At 37.6% G+C, this 15,225-nt stretch overlaps 1 protein-coding gene and 1 pseudogene across 6 annotated transcripts in view; one reads left to right on the top strand and one right to left on the bottom strand.

Moving 5' to 3' along the window:
• KIZ (kizuna centrosomal protein) overlaps nt 1-15,225 on the top strand; it is a 205,913-nt gene that overhangs the window by 95,986 nt on the left and 94,702 nt on the right. The gene's annotated exons all lie outside the window — the stretch shown is intronic.
• LOC114026711 lies at nt 6,194-6,760 on the bottom strand (annotated as a pseudogene).

Here is a 15,225-nt window from a genome sequence, read left to right as displayed (position 1 = left end):
CACTTAACCCCATTGCCTAACCAAATTAAAAAAAACAAAAACAAAAAAAAACAAAAACTCGGTCCTTGTCTTCACAGAATTCACATTCTGATGGAGAATACCTCTAAATAATTAAGTACAGCTAAGATATATGCAATTTAAGTGGAAGGTAATTTCAAAGGGAAGATACTAGTAGTGGGAGGTGGTAGGAACAGGACTTGGAAATGCCTCCTGAAGGATATGAGATTTGAACTGAATCCTGAAGTAAGCTAGGAAGTAGAAGTAAATAGGAAATGAAGGACCCAGGAAGTGAATAGCTTTAAATACCAAACAGAGTATTTTGTATTTGATTAGAAGTAATAAGGAGCCACTGGAGTTTATTGAATGAGGATGACAGGGTCAGACCTGCAAGTTAGGAAGATCACTTTGACAGCTGAATGAAGTTGGGGGAAATAAGGCAGGGAGACCAACCAGTTAGAATAATCCAGGAGTGAAATCATGATGTCCTGTGCCAGGGTGGTGGTTGTGAGAGAAGGGGACATAAATAGGAGATATGAAGGTGGAAACAACAAAACTTGGTAACAGATTGGATAGATATGTTGTTTTTGTTTGTCCCTTGTTTTTGACAGGGACCAATGACATCACAGGGTGATATCTTGACTGGTGCATGGTTTGGATTTAAGTCAGTCAGAATTGCACAAAGTCATATCGATACGTAGATAGATATGTAGGTTGAGCATGAGTAAGAGTTGAGGATAATACTGAGATACGCCTAGGTGTCTGGGAAGATGGTGATACCCTCAACAGTAATAAGGAAATTGGGAAGAAGAGAAAGTTTGGGACAAAAGGTAATGAGTACTTTTTTGTAAATGTTTAGTTTGAAATGTCTGTGGGCCATCTAATTTGAGATTTCCAGTAAACAGTGTGAGACTGGGAGTCAGGAGAGAGGTTAGATCTGGATAAATGGATCTGAAAATCATTTGCATAGGGATGATAATTTGAACCTACAGGAGCTGATGAGCTCACCAAGAAAAAAAATGGTGAAGAGGTAGAAGAGAACAGGGCCAAGGATAGACCCTTGAGGAGGATACCCACTGTTAATAGGCATAACCTGGGCAGCTGGGTAGCTGGGTAGCTCTGTGGAGCATCAGCCCTGGAGTCAGGAGGATCTGAATTCAAATCCAGCCTCAGACACTTGACACTTGCTAGCTAGTGTGACCCTGAGTAAGCCATTTAACCCCAATTGCCTTATTTCCCCTCCCCCCCCAAATAAGCATAACCTGAGGGAAGATCCAGCAAAGGAAACTGAGAAGAAACAGTTAAGTAGATAGGAATACCAGTAGTGCAGTGCCATGAAAACCTAAAGTTTAAAGATTATCTAAGAAGATGATCAACAGTGTCAAAGGCTAGAGAGGTCAGCAAGGAAGAGGACTGAGAAAAGTCCCTTAGATTTGGCAATTACTGTGTTCTTACCTTGAAGGTATAGTTGAAATTATGTAATTTAAATGTATACTTGCCCTCTTTTATCAGACAAGGAATTAATGGCAATCTTTCATGCTTTTGAGCATTCAGATCATTAAAGTGATTAAAGAGATTTTTAAAGGAAGATTTATCTGACAATGGTTAAACTTCATCAAAACTAATTGTTTCTCAGAAACAGAATATGACAAATTGTAGATTCAAAGTATTTTCCATGTAAAGACCACATTCTCAAAAGCTTGTGGCCTATACTGATCGAATTCATCCTGAGGCAAATTTTCCATCCTTTTTTTTTTTTAAAGATGGAATTATATACCCTTTTGCTGTGCTTTTTGGATTTGCTCCATGTTCTTCCTCCTCCCACCTCTCCATGTTGCTCTCTGTCATCTTAGCTCTCTTTTATTCATACCTGGCTTCACCTCATTTAATTTTCCAAAACCTAGGAATATGGCTTAAGAAAATTTACACACTTTCACATATCAACAAAATGTTAGGTTGATATTTTTACATCAAGAATTATCTATCTTTCCTTTAGTATGGTAGATGGTATAGTTTTTAATAAGCTTTGATTTACTTTTTTCAGTTTCGAAATTATTTTCGTTGGTAGCATTTTGAATTTTCTGTGTTCCCTCAAGGATTTTTGGTAGTAAAAGAAGCAATTTCATTTTAAATAAAATACCTTTATAAAAAATTCCTTTCCTTAATCCTAGTTTATCACAATATTTTAAATAATGTTGAATAAACTAGTTATCTTTACTCTTGAAGTCAAAGTTGACTATTTAGTAAAAATACTAAGCAGTAGTAATTCGACCTTTTGTTCTTTCCTCATTGATTTTAGTGCTTTCCAGCTGCTAGTAAGCTGATGAAGTGTTATGTGTTCTTCAAGCTTGAATAAATTATTTGTAAAGTTTCTTTGTTCTCAATCCCCCTGGAGTTTGACTGAAAGCAGAATGTAAATGTTGTCTTTTAAACTAAGTTAAATGGAAGCTTTAGTTTCTCAAGGTCATAAAAATATAATCATAGATTGAATCTTACAGAATTGACAATGATTTTAATGTAGTCCTATTTTTAAGTTAAATGCATGAATGAAGCTCTTGCATCTCAAATTTATTGTTGAAAATCATGTGTTCTAGTACAAAAGGTTAGAAATGTGTTCTTCTGGATTTACCATTTTATGATTTAAAGTTCAAAATATGGTTTTAAAAAGTTACAGATTTTTTAATACAAATTAAGTATTTGTGTTTCCCTTTTATGAATATTTCTTCTTAAAATTTAAGTAGTTGAAAATATTCTGTTGTTAATTTTCTACAGAATTTTTAGTCACCAACTCTTGAATAAATGCATGAATGAAGAAGCATTTATTAAGCACTTACTATTTGCCAAGCAGGCAGCTAAGTGGCTCAGTGAATAGAGTGCCAGACCTGGAGTCAAGAAGACTCATCTTCCTGAGCTTAAATCTGACCTCAGACATTTACAAGATATATGATTCTGGGTAAATCACGTAACCCAGTTTGCCTCAGTGTCTTCATCTGTAAAATGAGCCAGAGAAAGAAATGGCAAACTACTCCGGTATCTTTGCCAAGAAAACCCCAAATGGAGTCACTATTGAAAATGACTGAGCTACAAAATTTGCAAAGTACTGTGCTAAGTTCTGGAGTTTCACATAGAAAGGGAAGATAGTCCTTGGTCTCAAAGAACTACAGGTTCTGATAAAGAAGAAAACAGTCAGTTGGTAGGCCTTAAGTGCCTTGTACATGCCAGGAACTATGCTAAATGCTGAAGATACAGAGAAAGGCAGAAGACAATCCCTGCCCTCGAGGGTCTCACAGTCTAATGGGGAAATAACATATAAACACATTTGTACAAAGTATATACAGGACAAATAGGAGATAATAAGAAAGGCACCAGTATTCAGGGGGCTCTGGAAAGGCTTTCTGTGAAAGATGGGTTGTTAGCCAGGACTTGAAGGAAGCCAGGATGTAGAGATGAGGAGGGGGAACATTCCTGGTTTGAGGGACAGCCAGTGAAAATGCCAGAGTTAGGAGATGGAGTGATTTGCTTGAGGAACAACCAGGAGGCCAGAGTCATTGGATTGAAGGGTACACAAATAAGTATTAGAAGACTGGAAAGGTGAGAAAGGGCAAGGTTTTAAAAAGTTTTGAACAACAAATAGAAGATTTTATGTTTAATCCTGGAGGTAATTAAGAACTATTTGAGTTTATTGAATTGGAAGATGACATAGCAGCAGATAGTGGGAATTATCTAAGTTTGGGTTTGGGAAGGGCATGGTCTTCTGTCAGTTAAAAGAATAAGGGACTCAAGTAAATAAGACAGTATAGAGTTGAACTGGTTCACCAGAGGTCAAGATGGAGAAGGGAAAAGAGGATAGTCAGTGCAAGGGTTATCACTTTGGGAAATATGAACTAAGGGTCAGGGAATTGGAAGTCACAGTGAGGACAAAGAACAGGGTTTGGAGTTGCTCGGCAGTGGAAGAGGTGAGATGACAACAGTGTAGGATTAGATGAAGGAGTATCAGAGTTCATGAATGTGGATGTGGAACAATTGTAGGTAATGTTGAAAGATCAAGGGTTTGACCATCTCTGTGTGTAGGAGAGGTGGGGTGGAACAGGAAATCATGGGAAGTGAATAAGTTGAGGAATTGGGAGGTTAGGGTCTTTGAGGGAGTATCAATATGTATCATGAAGTTTCAAGGAAGGAGTGTGACCTGGGGATCTATAGACCCAGAATCTTGACTGAGTGGTAGGTATGGATTCATTGAAGCTTAAAGGAGAAGTCACTGAGTGCCTGAAGAAGAACCTGAAAGTAGTCATTGAGAGCACGGAGTATTTGAACTTCCCCCCCATGACCCCTGAATTTGGATGAATATGTGACAGTTCAACCAGTCCTGCAGGAGGCAGCTAGGTGGCACCTGGACAGGGAGCTGGGCCTGAAGTCAGAAGGACCTGTTCAGATCTGTTTCAGACACTTATTAGCTTTGTGACCCTGAGCAAGCCAAACTCTCTTTGCCTGTTTCCTCAACTGTAAAATTGGGATAATAACAACATCTACCTCACAGGGTTGTTGTGAGGAACAAATGAGATGGTATTTGGAAAGTGCTTAGCACAGTGCCTGCCATATATTAGGTGCTATATAAATGTTTATTTTCCTTTCTTCTTTCCTTCAGTTCTTTCCCTACCACTCTCCCTCCCTTATTAGGAGAGAGCCAGGTCTCAGTGAATACAGCAAGAAAGGAAAAGGTTTAAGATGAAATCTAGTTTGTTACCTATGGAGTAGATCTTCAGAGTGGAAGGGTTAGTTTGCTTTTAAAGAATATGGGGGGACTAATGGAGGTAGGAATAAGAGAATGGTTAGTGGAGAATGGGGAATGCGTTTGAACAGTGGCAACTGGGGGTTCAGAATCACTGGGATGGGATAGATATAATAGGGTAGAAGGATATTAATCATTGAGGAGTGAGTTCAGGTAGGTTATCATTGTCCATAAGGATTTGTCCTCGGGTAGAGTTATCTCAGGATCCTAGGCAGCTGTGTGTGGCTAGAAGGGAGTATGGGATTGTGTGAAGGTTGCTCAGGTAAAGATAAGGCAGGCTTTGAGGACTTGTAGGTGGCTGAGTATGGTACCTGTCTGGAACCTAATGGAAGGGTAAGGCAGGCCCACAGACTATACTTGCTTGGATCATAATGGAGTCCTTGAGGACATATAGGTGGCCACATGTGCCTACCTGGAGTGTTACACCTACCCCATGGAATTGTTGTGAGAGCAAATGAGATAATAAGCACTTTATGAATCTTGAAATACTATGTAAACAAATGTCAGATGTTATTATTTAGTTACCCAGTCTTATTTTCCCCTGAGGAATGAAGAGATCCTCCTAGCATCATCCGTTTTCATTTAGTGAGTGTTGGCAACATGTAATAGTTACTGTTTATATGATTGCCAACCACCAAATCCCTCAAGCTAAGTTGTTCACTTGGGTGACCAATATCAAGTATTGCTGTGTTTCCCTTAAAAATTTAACATATCCCCTGGCAGCCCTGTGAGTTCACTGAGGATGCTGCAGTGCCTGATTTGGGAACCATGGACATATTGACTAGGATTATATTCTTAATTCTTTTTCTGCATCTGGAGATGATCATAGAACAATCCACATGTATATTATTTGACTACAGATACACAGTATGCAAAGGGTTAGGCTGTGTCTGGGGTGAGGGAGAGAGGGTACAAAGATAGAATGCCCTCTAAGAATTGGAAACAAAGTCAATGCCTCTCATTTGAAGAATGGCCAAGCAAGTTAATGGTACATGAAGGTAAGGCAATGGCACCAAGCTACAAAGAACCATGTGATCAATACAGAAGAAACCCGAGAAAACCACAGTTAAGACTTAGGGAATCTCCTGGCTATACAGTGATTGCAACAATGTAAATACAAAGAACAATAGCAAATAGAAACTTACTGCTGTAAAATTTTCATAACAAATCTTCATCTTCCTTCCTCTTTGCAGAGGTGGTAACTATGGGTTTGGGAGACTGAATACAGCTTTACATCTGGTTGGTATATATTAGTTCTTTGCACTGAACTTTATTTTCTCCCACCTTATTCTTTGCTTTAAGGGATGGCTCCCAGGGAGGGAACAGGATATATTTGAAAATATGGATGATATAAGAAAAGGTAAAAAAAAAAAAATCACTTTATTAGCCAAAGGCAGGCCTGGCACCTCAGGTGCTCTTGGGTGGGCGGGTTCACTTTTTCTTCACCAGCGCTGGCTTTCTGGCTCCACAGGATGGCGCTGGCCTGGTGCAGAGTGGCCATGTGGAGATCTTTGCGGTATTTATTCTTACGAGTGATGTGCCGGATGCTGTTGAGTTTGGTCCTCACGTAGGAAGTGTCAGGCTTCCTCTGACCTGCCCTCTGCTTTCGCACTGCCATGATGCCCTTGCTGTCAGTGGCCAGCTCTATGCCCACTGTCTTTGGGTGGATCACCCTATTGTAGCGGAACGAGTTTCTGGCCTTGAGGTTATTGGGCCCAGGGCTGTATGTCTGCTTGTTGCTCTTGTTCAGGAAGCTAGAAAAGTTCTGAAGGAACATCCATTTGGGGGGGTGGGGGAATGAGCTGCTCTCGTGGCAGCTCCTGGAGACTGAAAGGCTCAGTATAGTTTATAAAATAGAGTAGAATGCTTTCTTGACCCCAGTCTATCCAGAGGTTATATTGTTATAGTAGAAGAAAATCGGTACAACTACTCAGAGCTGTCCTTAAGGTCACCTGACGGTCCATTCATATCCATGAACTAAAGTTGGGAGGCAGAGGAAGTTCCTAGCTGTCCTTACAAACTATGGCCTTTGAACTGGTTCTTAAATTCTATATATAACCTAAAATTCAGAAGTAATTAACAGCAATCAGTAGTTATGGCGAAGGAAGACATCCAGTGTTTTGAGTTTGGAAGCTGCTAGGTGACATAATGTAGCTAGATTGCTGATCCAGGAGTCAGAACGATCTGAGTTCATATTTGCCCTCAGACACTTACTAGTTTTGACCCTGGATGAGTCATTTAGCCTCTGTAACCCTCAATTTCCTCATCAGTAAAATGAGGATAATAATAGCACCCACCTCCCAGTGTTATTATAAGGATCAAATGAGATATTTGTACAGTGCTTAGCATAGTGGCTGACACATAGTAGGTGCTTTTCCTTCCTTCCTTGTGTCCAACACTATGCCATGTGCTCTAGTTGTTGAGAAAGTACTATATATTATGAGCCTGACCACTTGATGTAGGGATCGAGTTTGAAAATGGTGGGATTCCGGAAGAAATAATCAATTTTTTTCCTCCCTTTAGAATGGGCAAACACTTGATCAAACTTCTTTATTTTATAGATTTCTCTGGTATCCTGCGTTTCAATTGCAAAGATTCTACCTATGTCTAGTTTTTTGAGAAAGAATACTTGCATATTATCAATTAAGTTATTCTTAGGTATAGACTTAAGAGTAGGTCTTTTGCCTTTTGCTATATTATATTTCAGGATCTTTAATTTTTTTGCGTGTGCTGCTTTAAGGAGGTAGAAAGAATTCTACTTGGAAAGGACTTGTGAAGGCAGAAGTCAGGTCACAAATCTTTAAAAGAGAAAAACTAAAAAGTTTTCTTTGCCCTTTAAAATAGTTTTATTCTTTTTTAGCAAGAGCTGAAATTGGCACAGAACTAAGTGTCATAGAGAGACTATTTCAACCGCCACCACAAATACTGGTCAATCAAACTTTTTTTGTGTGTGTGTCAACAAAGTTCATAAGATCATTGATCAAATTCTGTGCAAACTGTGATAAATATTGTGACTTATGTTTGCCCTAGGCAAAACGATCAAATTTAGTGTTTCCCTTTACCCCACTTTGAATTTAGCTAGAATCTCAAATTCTAGAGAGTTGACAAAAACCTCAAGAATCATCTGGTCCAACCTCTCAATGATACTTGGGTTTACTCTTACAACATTCCTGATAATTGTTCATTCAGAGGCTTCAAGGCCTCTAGAGATTGAGAACTGAATACCTACCAAGACAAATCATTACACCTTAGGACAGTTCTAGTTGTTATTTTTTTTCCGTATACATCAAGCCAGAATTGTCTTCTTGAAGCTTATTCACCACATTAGTGAGACCAAATAGGAAAAAAAAAATCGAATAACTCCTTAATGTGATTTGATGGTGATCATGTTCCTTCTAATTTTTTTTCTTTTCCATGATAAACATCTCTAGTTCCTGAAGAGTCAAAGACTGGTATGGTCTGATATGATATGATTGTGAGTCCTCTTAACATCCTGTTTGTCTTTCTCTGGATACACTTGAGCTTATTGAGTGTCCTTTCTAAATTGATACTATAGTATCACTTTTGTCTGCCATGTGATACTGTTGACTTCTATTTTAGCCCTCAAAAACCCCTAGACCTTTATCATCTGAGTTGTGTTGTGTGTCTCCCCTCATTTTGTGCTGGTGCAGCTGAATTCTTAAATTCAAGTGTAGGACTTAACTATTATTCTTGTTATAAGGGTATCCCAAAAATCTTAGGGCAGTTATAAGCTTTAATAGCATGAAACTGCACTAAGACTTTCAGGACACCTGTATTTAACCTTTTAAAATTTGCCTTATTGTTTTAGATTACCAAGATATTTTTATATCCAAATTCTAACATCCAGCAAATTAGCTATACCTCCTAACTTTTAGTTATCGACAGATTTGATCCAGATCATTGATAAAAATGTTATATACACTAGGGCCCAGGATAGAGCCCAAAAGAGACCTTGCTCCGAAAGGATGTTTATAAATTTACCATTCTTTTGTTACATCATTCAGCCATTGCAAATTGGTCTATGTTAATCATCCACTTACCCAAGTGGAATGTTGTGAGGATCAAATGAGATAATGTATGTAATGTTTGCTTTGCAAACTTTAAAATCTGATATAAATGCCAATTTTTTATTGTTGACACTGTATTATCTTGTTCTCACCTTTTTTAATGGAGACCAGATAGAAATGGTCATGAGACAAGTTGCTATTCTCTCATTCTTTTAAATGTTCTGTGCACATATATTGTGCAGGTACATAAAATGACTTTTTTGTATTTGATTAAAAATATTGAGATGTAAGCTTATCTTCTGTAAGTTCATTGAAATGATCATGAGGTCAGTTCTAGGGTTAGACAGAATGATGGGGATGCTATACGTGTCTCTTCCTATTGCCACATTGTTTTTATTTCATCAACTAAATCTCTAAGTCTCTTCCCCACTCCAATCCATTCTCCACTCAGTTGCCTAGATGATTTTCTTTACATAATTTTTTCATGTCACACACACACACACAAACAAACACACACAAACAAGCACACACACACCCAAACACAAACACACACCCTTCAATAAACTCCAGTGACTCCTTATTACCTCCAGAATCAAATATGAAGTTCTCTGTCTGGCAGTCAAAACCTCTCACTGATTGGTCCCTTCCTTACTTTGCAGTCTTGCACTTTATTCTGCTCTATGCACTCTCCAGTTCAGCTGCAGTGCCTTGCTTGCAGTTAACTCACATACCACACACTTTCTCCTGATTCTGTGCCTTTGCATAACTTACCATATATTCTTGGAATACTTGGGATTCTTATCATCTCTGGCTTCCTTCAGGATTCAGTTAAAATCCCTCCTTCTGCAGGAGGCCTTTCCCCATCTCATTTTCACTCCTCTACCCTCTGAGATTACTTTCCATTTTAACTCTGTACATATCTTGTATGAACCTAGTTATTAACGTGTTGTGTCCCCCATTAGATATAGTGCCTAATTTATTTTTCTAATTTATTTATTTATTTTTAGTTTTCAACATTCATTTCATAAGATTTTGAGTTTTAAATTTTCTCCCCTACTCTTTCTTCCCTCCTCCCCAAGATAGTGTGCAATCTGATATATGCTCTACATGTACATTCATAGTAAGCATATTTTCATATTAGTTGTGTTGTAAAGAAGAATTACAACCAATGGGAGGAACCATGAGAAAGAAGAAACAACCAAAAAAAAGAGAGCAAATAGTATGCTTCGATCTGCATTCAGACTCCATAGTTCTTTTTCTGAATGTGGATAGAATTTTCCATCATGAGTCTTTTGGAGTTGTCTTAAATCCTTGCATTGCTGAGAAGAGCTGAGTCCATCGAAGTTAATTAGTCATTGCTGTGTACAATGTTCTCTTGGTTCTGCTCACTTCACTCAGGATCAGTTCATATAAGTCTTTCCAGGTTTTTTGAAGTTACAGTTCCTAATTTAGAGTAGGGACAGTGTTTTTGCCTTTCTTTGTATCCCTAGCACTTCACAGAGTGTATCACATAATAAATGCTTCTTGACCTCTTTACTTGACTAAATAGAACTGAGTATGGCTTCCAAGTGAGAAAAGGAGTCATTCTAAAATTTCTTTTCTTCTTCTCACCCATCTTCTCTATCTCTCTCTCCTTCTTATTGGGAAAAAAAAAAACCTGAAGTGATTGGAACTAGTGTTTAAATTAAACCTAGAAGTTGCCTTATATTCTTTTACAATGTTACATAGAACCCTTTATAATTCTGGCATTGGGAGACAGGGCATGGTATCAGTCTTTTATTACATGTGATTATATTTCACCAATATAGTTTGACCCTCACCCGTGTAATAATTACCTTATAATTAAATTTTACCATATTTCAATATTTAACAATATGAGCTCTTTAAAAAACAAATAAACTGAAAAGCGTAGTAAGTATACAGCCTGACAGTATTTAATTTGAGTTAAAGCTTTGGCTTCTTTCAAATTTTTAAAAATATAATTCTACAGTTATCTGTTAGGGAGGGTAACAGATTCTTAATGCAGTATAAAGGTCATAAGATCATAGATTTAGATCTTGAAAGAGATATTAGAGGCCATCTAGTCAAATCTTCTTATTTTACACATGAGGAAACTGAGGCCCAATAAGATGAAATGACTTTCCTAAGATCACAGAGGTGATCTTAGTGGCAAAGCCCCTGAACTTTAAATCCATCATTTTTCCCACTGTACCACGGTATATCATCTGGCATAGCAATGCATATATAATAAAGTAAAACAATGATAGCACACTACATAGTGTAAAAATAATTCTATTTTTTTCCAGGTGGGATTTGCATAAACATTTAATCCTATTCAGCTGTTATTTTAACTATGAGATAACCAGTGTTATAAGTCTACATTTAGGGTCTGCAGATATGATAACAATCCGTATTCTTTCTGAGACTTAACCTACAAAGTGCCTTTTGGCCCACTTTTTCAGGTAGAATTCAACCATGCTTCACTTCACTCCCTGGCCTTCTTTTTGACAACCATGCCACCAGAACCAGAAACCACACCCTGGAGGTTTTCACTCTTTTCTTCTGTCCTGACTGGTAACTCTACACCTGGCCCACTATTTCAGGCAGACCCCAGCCATGCTTCATTCATTCCCTACTCCTTGGCCCTCCTTGGCCCATCTACCACCAGCAGTACTTCTTCATTCCCTCTGGATTTTGAACACCATAATCAAATCAACTCTGCCCTTGTTCCTGGAAGGGCTATGTTAGTCTACTTCCCCAGAGCCCCACTCACCAACTCTTTGTTTCCTTCTATTAGAATGTAAGCTCCTTGAGGGCAGGGTCTGATTTGCTTTTGTATTTGCATCCTAGTAAATACTTAACACATAATAAATTTTTCATAAGTTCTTTTTCTTTTGGTTCAGTCACAGTCCTTTGCTTTATAGAATAATCAGTTTCAGAGGAATAAAACTTACTTCAATTACCTCATTACTGAAAGTCAGTCAATCAACATGTATTAATTAAGCTTACTATGTGCCATGTATGGAGCTAAGCACTGGGATACAAAGAAATGCAAAAAAACTGCCCCTGTTCTCAAACATCACACATTTGAATGGGAGAAAAAACATGTAAATAACCAGGTATATACCAAAAAATGAAACGTAATCCAGAAGGAGGGAGGACATCAAGGGAATGTTCTTTCAGAAGGTGGGATTTGAGGTAAGTCTTGAAGGAAGCCAGGAAAGCTAGGAGGTAGAGCTAAGTGGCCAAGAATAGCCTGTGCAAAGGCAGAGTTGGGAGATGGTATATTGTGAATTCAAGGAACTGCAAGGTCACTCTTCCTGAGTTCTAGAGTGTGTGGAGAGGAGTAAAGTGCAAGAAGGTTAGAAAGATCGAAAGGGGTCAGGTCATAAAGGGCTTTAATTGCCAAGCAGAGGACTTTACATTTGATCCTGGAGGTAATAGGGAGCCTTTAGAGTTTATTGAGTAGGGGAATAACACCATCAGACTTTCACTTTAGGAAAATCACTTTGGCAGCTGAGTGGGTGATGGATGGGAGTAGGGAGAGATGAGTCAGGGAGATGAATTAGAAGGCTATTACAATAATCCAGGCAAGAGGTGATGAGCATCTGAACTGTATGATTGTAGTAGATTTGTATATTCTTAGAATAGAACTGCAGATATATGAGAGATGTGAAGATAAAAATGACAGGATATAGTGACAGATTGGATATATAGTTTAGTGCCATCCCTTCCCTTCCTTTCCCTTCCCTTTTCTTCCTTGACTATGACATTGGTTATGAGCCTGGGTGACTGGAACAATGTTAATATTCTTAACAACATTTGGAAAGTTGGTAAGAGGATTTTGAGGAAAAACAATGAGTTCTGTTTTGGACATATTGAGTTTGGGGTACCTGTGAGACATGCAGTTCAAGATATCTAAAAGGCAGTTGGTAAGGTGGGATTGGAGCTCAGGGGAGATATCAAGGATAGATATACGTATCTGGGAATCATCTGAAAAGAGATGATAATTGAACCTATCAGTTGTTGAGATCAAATAAGATAGTATAGGGAGAGGAGAAGAGAACAGGATGAAACCTTTGTTGAACAGAATAAGTGATCTTTGCATGACCTATTTGCTCTTTTTGAAACCTTAATATGTGTTTTTTTGGGAGGAAGGGCATTGCATAATATCTTAGGAGAATATGTGAACTCATAAAAACTCATACTAATTTTCAAATGATTTCTTAATTATATGACTAGTCACATGTAATAGCTCTTTGGATATAATCGAATTCCATTATGTAAATATGTATTGAAAAACTTTTTATAGTGACCGTTCTTTTATCTACTGTGGTAGAAAATAATGGCATTTAATGGCTCATTTTGAGCTGTCACTAACTCTGTAAATTTTAGGAACTTTAAAAAAAAAACCTGATATTGACCCAATAGATCATAGCATTTCTGAAGGAGCTTTCATGGACTCATTTGTCAGCAAGCACTTAAGAACTCTAATAAGCTCAAGATCACTTGGTTGCTATATGCATGTACTTTGTTCATGTGGAAAAACTCTTATAAAATGTTTCTTGACAGAACTCATTCATATAGTTAAATGTCAAAGTTAAAAGGTTAAAGATCATTTCTACACTATTTGTTTCCCAAAGTGTAAATGGGGATGAAGAAAGAATATTCTTCAAAGTAGTGATAGAATTTGTGGGGAAAAAATCAAAATTCCTGGTTTAAATGCTTTATTTTTTGTAACTTGAAAATAATTTGACAATATTCTTTGTTCATTTTGTAAAAAATATATTTACAGAGTTTGGATGCCAAGTTTTTCTTTCCCTTGAAGTTAATTTTTAATGCCTTTTTGTGGCATGGAGGTGACCTTATGGACAGAAGCTCCAGCAAATCCCACCAAGCTATAAAGGTCCAGATTGCATGTGTCTGCCATCAGCTAGGCAATCTAGTTAAATTTGCAGAGGCTCATCTCTAGAAGATTAACCACTAAGTTAGTCAGTCAATAAACATTAATTAAGTGCCTGCTGTTGTTAGTCACTGTGCTAAGTAGCGAATTTTTCTTTTTAAATTTCAGCAGTTCTTGAATACTAAAGCATGAAAGGGTTGTATTTTCCATTGTTGAAGTAAGCTGTAATCAGTGAATTATTTAAGTACCCACTGTCATAAGAATATTTTCTTTCTTGTTACTAATCTTTAGTATTTGGTGTCCAGGGCTATTTCTCCTGGTTAGGTTATTTGGCTAGCTGATGTCTCTCTCATTTCATGTTAAAAATATACTTAAGGCCTTAAACATTCCTCAGATAAGAAGGCAAAAGGGAGTTATGGCTTCCCAAAGTAATTTGATTCACTTTATTTATGGAAGAATCCCAACCAACTCTAACTCTGTGGTTATCTCTGTGGCATGTAAATCTCCCCTTTCAGTTAACCCATTGTGAACTCTGAACCTTAAAAACCTAACTTTAATATAGAACTAAGTCTGTTTCCTTAGAGGATGTATGAAATTATGAATTCTGTTTAAGTCTTTTTAATTTTTATGGCCTAACAGGATATATTAGTTTTTTTGTTGTTCAGTCATTTTTTCAGTCATGTCCAACTCTTTGTGACCCCATTTGGGATTTTCTTTGCAAAGATACTGGAGTGTTTTGCCATTTTTTTCTCCAGCTCATTTTACAGATGAGGAGACTGAGGCAAACAGGGTTAAGTGACTTGCCTAGAGTTACCCAGCTAGTAAGTGTTTGGGGCCAGATTTGAACTCAGTCTTCCTGACTCCAGGCCAGGCATTCTTTCCGCTGTGCCACTTAGAGTTTGTTGTATATCAAAAATTGTCTCTCTGACATAATTTTAAACTATAAATGCTTTGTTAGAACCTTAATCATAGTTTAGAGTTATTTTTCTGAGCTCTGAACCTGTGCTTAAGCATAATAAAACTTAGTTTTTAACCTCTGGAATCTCTGTGTTGTGATAGTGTTACTTGGCAGTAGTTACCTATCATATCAACTCAGTGGGAATATTTTTCTCATAATACCACCATGAGGCACTATGGTAGCCAATGGGAAAACAAAAACAAAACAAAAAAATGAAATAATTCTTGCTTTTAAGGAGCTGACATTCTATTGGGGGGACATGTCCATATATAAGTAGATACACCATATTTACAAAATTAATGCAAGGCAAATTTGGGGAAGGAAGAGGCATTAGTCTCTTCTATATGAGAAGAAAGACCTCATTTAGAAAGAAGGTGGCACTTCAGCTGGGCTTTAAAGTAAAGGAGAAAGTTCAAGAGACAGAAATAAGGATGAAGTTCACCCCCAGGTAGGCCTGTTTAAAAATGTGGATATGGGAAATGGAATGTGGCCTCCTTTTGAGGAAGTACCTAAGCCTTACATGTTCACTTCTCTCCTTCTGCTTTTGATT

The sequence above is a fragment of the Vombatus ursinus genome, unplaced genomic scaffold (assembly GCF_900497805.2).
Source record: "Vombatus ursinus unplaced genomic scaffold, bare-nosed wombat genome assembly UNPS02014841.1, whole genome shotgun sequence".
Taxonomy (NCBI): domain Eukaryota; kingdom Metazoa; phylum Chordata; class Mammalia; order Diprotodontia; family Vombatidae; genus Vombatus; species Vombatus ursinus.
This window is presented reverse-complemented; position numbering and strand designations above follow the sequence as displayed.